Consider the following 6,819-nt stretch of genomic DNA (forward strand, 5'->3'; position numbering starts at 1 on the left):
AGGGAGCAGAAAGAAAATACCTCCAATAACTATAGCAGAGGAACTCCGAGCATATGCCTCCTGCCTGCTGGAATGTCTCCATCATGATTAAGAGTTAACCGGTTTTGGTGCACTAAACTGTAGATTGGCTTCTCACCTTTCAGATATTTGAAGTCTATCACATCTCCTCTCGGTCAACATTGTTTCACCATTTCTCATTAGGGTTGTTTGCAGATTCTCCACCCTCTTACTAGTTTTTCTATAAATTTGCTCCAATTTCTTACTATCCTTTTTGAATTCTGGTATCCAAAACGGAACGTAATATTCCAACAAAGGTTTAATCAAGGCAAAGTAGAGTGGAACAATTATTTCCTTAGAACTTTATGCTTCTGGTAATAACCTCAAGCCAACATTTGCCCTGCATCACACCATATTTGACTTAGGGTCAAACAAGGACACCCTGTTCCTTTTTATATCTACTACTGCCAAGCCATGTTTTCTTATCCTATACCAGGGGTCTTCAAACTTAGCCCTTTTATGACTTGTGGACTTCAACTCCCAGAATTCCTCAACCAGGCACGCTGGCTGAGTAATTCTGGGAGTTGAAGTCCACAAGTCATAAAAGGGCCAAGTTTGAAGACTCCTGTCCTATACTGTATACTGTATTGTGTCAATGTTAGTCATTTACTTGACTTGACTACTGTATTATGACCATATTTGGGAACTTCAAAACTGCAGGATCCCAAACAAGGCCCATTAATTGGGCCCTTGGAGTTTGATTGTAATTAATAGAAGACAGAGCAAAACAGAAATAAAGAAAGAGCAGAAAATGGAGAAACTGGGATGACTTGGCTTCCCAAAGGTCACTTCCCAACAGCAACCACCTCACAGGTTTTGAGTAAATGTTGATTATATTTCTTCCCATGTTATTTTGCTTTCTGTGCATCTTTTTATGCTATCTGCAACCTCATCATTTAAAAATTATATGGCACCTTACCTTTTCTGCAGAGACAGTTATTGATGTCCCAATCCACAGCTTTCCTCAACTGGAATCACTCATTGTTAGTTTTAGATTTGAAGAGTTGCCGACTTCCCTACTGGCAAATGGTTATTTTGAAGAATGCCCTTTTAGCTGCTCTTTAATAATTTCAGGAGACTAGACCTAACTAACTGCTATTCTTTTGTGTCTAGATTTTAATTAGCTAGTAATGCTAGAAGCGGGACCCGGTGGTTTTGATTAAGAATCATCTGGCATCAGCTGCAGATCATTCCAAGCCCATGAATAAAGGCCAACAGATAAAAATAAATGCTTATTTAGCAACAATTGTTGGATCTGTCTTTCGGAAACCTTTTTGGTGTAGAAAACAGTGCACCTAAATTAATCCCTTTCCAACACATTTGTGGAAAAATCAATCCCTTTCCAATAAATTTGTGGAAAACTCAGTACCCTAAAGAAAAGCATTTTCATCGGGAAATGAGTCAGTTTCAAGTCTGTGGAATGGTAACCTGATGAAAGAGGGTTCATTACTAAGACTCACAGCAGGTGCTGTGTTGCCACTAAGAGGAACAGCTAGGAGGTAGGCATTGAGACGCTATCATCCACAAGGAAAGGGAAGAACTTCACCATTTCCTGAAGCAGTAGATGTCATAGTTCCGAAAGACAAATAAAGCAGAACTCCGAGACTTGCAAGTTCCTCAAGGAACATGTTTATTGATACAAAGTATCGGCATGTCAAAAGTGAAACCAAGTCTGAATAGACATGTAACAATCCCCAACACAAAGTTAAGAAATCCCACCCCTAAAGCTATGCAAGCTACTACGTTCCCCAATACATATCCTTGGCAGGCTTTTCACGAAATGCCCAGCCTGCAATCTCTGGAGCAGCTGATGACCTTGGTTCCCAGGGGAGAAAGTTTGTTTAGTCTAGTGAAGCACCTGGTAAACCCCCCTCCCTCCGTGCTATATGTCAACCAAAAATGAGTAGGGAAAATGGCTGCAGCCATGCTCATTTTCAAAGTTGACAGTAGAATCAAGTGACACAACTATAGGTAGTTTTCATTTAAAGACAGGGGGGGTCAAACTAGTTTCCAAAGCACCAAAAGACAAGAAACAATGGATGGAAACTAACCAAGGAGAGAAGCAAGCTAGAACTAAGGAGAACATTCCTGAAGGTTAGAGTAATAAGCCAACGGAATAACTTGCCTTCAGAAGTTGTGGGTGCTCCATCACTGGAAGCTTTTTAAAAGAGACTGGACAACATTTGTCTGAAATGGCATAAGGTCTCCTGCTTGAGCAGGGGGTTGGACTAGAAGACCTCCAAGCTTCCTTCCAACTCTATTATTCTATGTACTATGTTCTACTGATGCCTTGTTTAGAAACCAGTTGCAATTATGCAGTGACAAAACAGTAATTTTACAACCAATCCTCACATTTATGACTTTTGCAGATCTGTAGAGCAAAAGGAAACTGAAATAAGATTGTAAGTACAATCTTGCTGTTTCCCTTAGCAGCTGCTTGGTTTAAGGACCAAGTTGCCAGTCCCAATTATGATTGCTAAACAAGGACTACTTATAGAGATCTTTTGAGGCAGCCTTTCCAGCCCTGCCAGATATTGAGACAGAAAAGGAACACAATTTTGAGAAAGCTGGATGAAAGCCTACTGTAGAAGGGTGGAGAATTTTCCAATGTCCCTTTTGTTGAAAGCAGCTTGTTGCTTTCAAGGATGTGGCAGCTAGCCAGAAATGGAAACCACCATACTGCTGTCTTGTGTCACTAGAGTAATTCTGCATGAGGCATATGGAACAGGGACTTCCCCCATTGTTGCAGGGATATGGTTTGGAATGCCATGTATTGTTTTACTTTTTAGTTTCCATTCTCTAGCATAATAAATGGAAACTTTCAGTTTTTCATTAGGGTTTCCCAATTAACTATGATGAATTCAGCTTGAGTGGAAATTTCTGTAGCAGAACGTCTATAGAGCAGAGGTCCCCAAACTTTGGGGCACCAGGGACTGATTCCGTGGAGACAGGTTTTTCCATGGACCAGAGGGTGTGTGGTTTTGTATGCTGCCTGCAACTCACAGATGGGGGTTTGCTTGTTTGTGCGGATCGGTTGCTGGCATGCCACAGCCCAGTACTGGTCAACGGACCGGGGATTGGGGACCCCTGCTACAGGGGGAGCTATAGCAATATGTGAATCAGGTACGTAATGGTGTTGTAATGTGGAAAGTTGCTCAAACCCTTAAAAAAAGCCATTCATAATACTGTAGGATAATTTCACCAGGGTCTTGAGTTTAGATGCTATTTTATCATAATCAGAGCACAAAGAAATCTCTCATCATTGCCACTGATGAAGCCAGTGCAAAATTCTGCAAGATCCCCAGGTTCTAAATTTAAGCAAGTCTTCTGATTTACAGTTAAAACAGTGTGAAGGAGTATTAACATTCACTTATACTGGATCATAAATTGAAAGGTAGCTTTATAATTTCGTTTTAAATTTTTGTAGCTCCTGACTTAGTTTAGGGAACAGCAACATGACCCTTTCCCTGTTCCCCTAAGTGTTTGCCCCTCTGCTTGTGACACCTCCTTGCATATCCCCATGTTTTCTTGTGTATTCTCCCCAAACTGTTCATACACACAAATACACCAAGAAATCCTGAATCCTGTGAGTCAAAGGGGTCCACAGAGTACAGAGGATCAAATCTGACCATCAGCATCCAAAACCTGACGTGAGATACTGAGTCACTCATCATCAAGATATTTCTGAGAGGACGAAACATGTTGCTCCTGGTGTCAATTGAAGCCAGTGATATGTAGAGTTGGGGGTGTGGAATGAGACTTTTAAAACTCTTGACTGATTATTTCTCCATCCTAGAAAATCCTGTCAATTCTCCAGTTCCAATATAATCAGGGTATACTGTATCTGTTGCATACAAATTAAAAACTATTAAACAATTGATACAAAGGGGACCTTTTAAGCCATCAAGACTACATTTCCACTTCAAGGATCTGGGAATAGGAAGCCAGAAACTGGGGTGAGCCAAAAGTTCCTGCTGGTGGACAGATTGCTTGCAAATTCAGCAACATTTCAGCCCAGCAAGCAGAAAGATCTCCCCCCCCCCCCCAATTTAAGTTACACTGTAGTTAAGCAAGAAATAAATCAGCTCAATTACCAAAGACAGATGACTGCGGGAGAACATTGAAGTATGATTCTGAAATCATGGAAAAAATTGTATGAAGAACACAAAAACAGACACCATTGAGATATATGCATTTCCAGGAGAAACTGTTTCAAAGGTCAGATGCTACAACAAAGGAGGCCCACTTCCTGATTCATATTAGATAGTGTTATTTTAAAAAATGGGTCCCAAAGCAAAAACACTGTCAGATTACGATGGGCAAACCCTGTGAAAGGCAGGCAGACTCTCAAAGAATCAAGTTGTTAGGATTAATGATATGTCAAAACCCTTCTCTCTTCTCTATCCCCTGCACTGTTCCCAATTTTGGCTCTAGAGATTAATCCAGTTAGTTTTAAACCAGGGTTCTTGGTTTCTTGTCTTCAAATAGCTACTGCTGTGTTGTAATAGTTTACTATAATTGTGTGCAGATATGCCACTATGTATGTGCAGCCCTCCAGCTTATTATTTTGTGTACACTGGGCAGTATTTGTGATTTTTTATATATACTATATACTCATAACTCTGAGTATCTCAGGTATCCTGAACTCTTAGGGCTTCAAAAGTAGATTCTAAGAGCACTTCCAAGTCTTCCTAACATCTTATATGAAAATCAGTTTTATCCCATATATTTTTGTAAGTTCCATACTGATATGCAAACTCTATTAACTTTAGATCAAAGTTGGTCTTATTCCATATTGTTTTTACTTTTCATGATCTACAGGTAAATGTATTAACTTTGACATTTGTATGCTCTGGACAATCTGGAGCTTCCAACATTGAATCTAATTACTCACTGCTTCTTTGCTGACTCCAGCTTCCTAACAGATGAATATCCTCCTTACCAAGACCATCAAGACTCCATTAATTGCAAATTAATTTTAAAAAATCCCATACTCCCCCCCAAATACAATCCATTTATAAAATTACTAGTACTCCCCCTGCACACATAAGCTGTATGCATTTTCTAATTTGATTGGTGAATTTAAAAAAAAGGCTTCCAAGAGGCATGTATGAGAGGGACTGCAGAAAAAAAAAATCAAGCTATAAAATAGATGTCCTGAATGAGCTTAAAGAGCCTTCATTGATGATTGGCCCAGCATTCCAAGCCACAATATCAAGTGGCATCTCTGTAATGAGGCCAGAGCACTTTTTCCCATTCAGATGTTTTTTCCCAGGAACATTTTACTATGCTGGGTAATGTAGTAGTAGTAGTAGTAGTAGCAGTAGTAGTAATAGTAATAGTAGTAGGCAGCAGTGCTGAGGAATGAAGATTATTGTTATTGTTGTTATCAATAACAATAATAATAATAAAGTTGGAAGGGACTTTGGAGGTCATCTAGTCCAACCCACTGCTCAGGCAGGAAACCCTATACCATTTCAGACAAATGGTTGTCCAGTTTCTTCTTTAAAACTTCCAGTGTTGGAGCATTCACAACTTCTGGAGGTAGGTTGTTCCACTGATTAATTGTTCTAACTGTTAGGAAATTTCTCCTTAGTTCTAAGTTGCTTCTCTCCTTGATTAGTTTCCATCCGTTGCTTCTTGTCCTGCCCTCAGGCACTTTGGAGAAGGAGTGTTGGCTTACCTGAATGCCTCTTCTCAGCGTGATGATGGAGAATCCACCAATGGGTTAATTCAGTCCTCCTGCCCAATCAGACTAAGTTAGTCAAAGTTGTCATGCCCATCCTGGCCTGGGACCTCCCAGTTTCGACGACGGCGGAGCCAATGACGATAGTCTATGTGATGACTCCCAAGAGAAGGAAAAAAAGAAAGCCACTCCCTGACACGGGACCTAACTGACCTCTAGAGGGGTGGGCATGGATTCTCCATCATCATGCTGAGAAGAGGCATTCAGGTAAGCCAACGCTCCTTCTCCAGCATGATGGATGGTGAATCCACCAATGGGATGTACCAAAGCCCCACTATCCCTACGGGAGGGAGTCAGTTAGGACCTGTGTCCCTGGTCCTGGCACTACCTGTTGCAGTACTCTACGACCAAAGGAAGTCTCTGCAGAGGCAAACTTGTCCAATCGGTAATGCCGTATAAAAGGAGAAGGTGAAGACCATGTTGCCGCCCTACAAATGTCCTTTATAGATGCTTGTGTTGCCCATGTAGCAGAGGTGGCAGCACTGCGAGTGGATGGTGCCGTCACATGACATGGAACTGACAGGGAAAGCGACACATATGCCCGTGCTATGCACAACCTGATCCACCTGCCTATGGTAGAGGCAGATACCTTCTGCCCCATAGAAGATGGTTGGGATGAAATGAAGAGGGCTTCTGACCTACGAAAGGCCGCCGTGCGCTTGATATAACAGCGCAAGGCCCTGCGGACATCCAATGTGTACCATTGCCGTTCCAGGTCATGTGACAGATGGGCAAAAGTCTGGGAGAATATCCTCCTGTGCCCTATGAAACACGGTGTTGATCTTAGGGATAAAGGAGGGATCCAATCCGAGAACCACCCTGTCTACGTGAAATATGCACAGGTCTTTCCTGATAGATAAAACCGCCAGCTCCGAGATGCATCTGGCGGAGGTAATGGCTATCAGGAAGGCAACCTTGAGCAACAAGGATCGCAAGGAACAGGTTCTAATGGGTTCAAAGGGTGATGTGGTAAGTACCTGTAGAACCCGCGGTAGCTCCCAGGAGGGATATCTGTG

The sequence above is a fragment of the Crotalus tigris genome, unplaced genomic scaffold, assembly GCF_016545835.1.
Source record: "Crotalus tigris isolate CLP2741 ecotype Arizona unplaced genomic scaffold, ASM1654583v1 scf7180000017800.2534000, whole genome shotgun sequence".
NCBI lineage: Eukaryota > Metazoa > Chordata > Lepidosauria > Squamata > Viperidae > Crotalus > Crotalus tigris.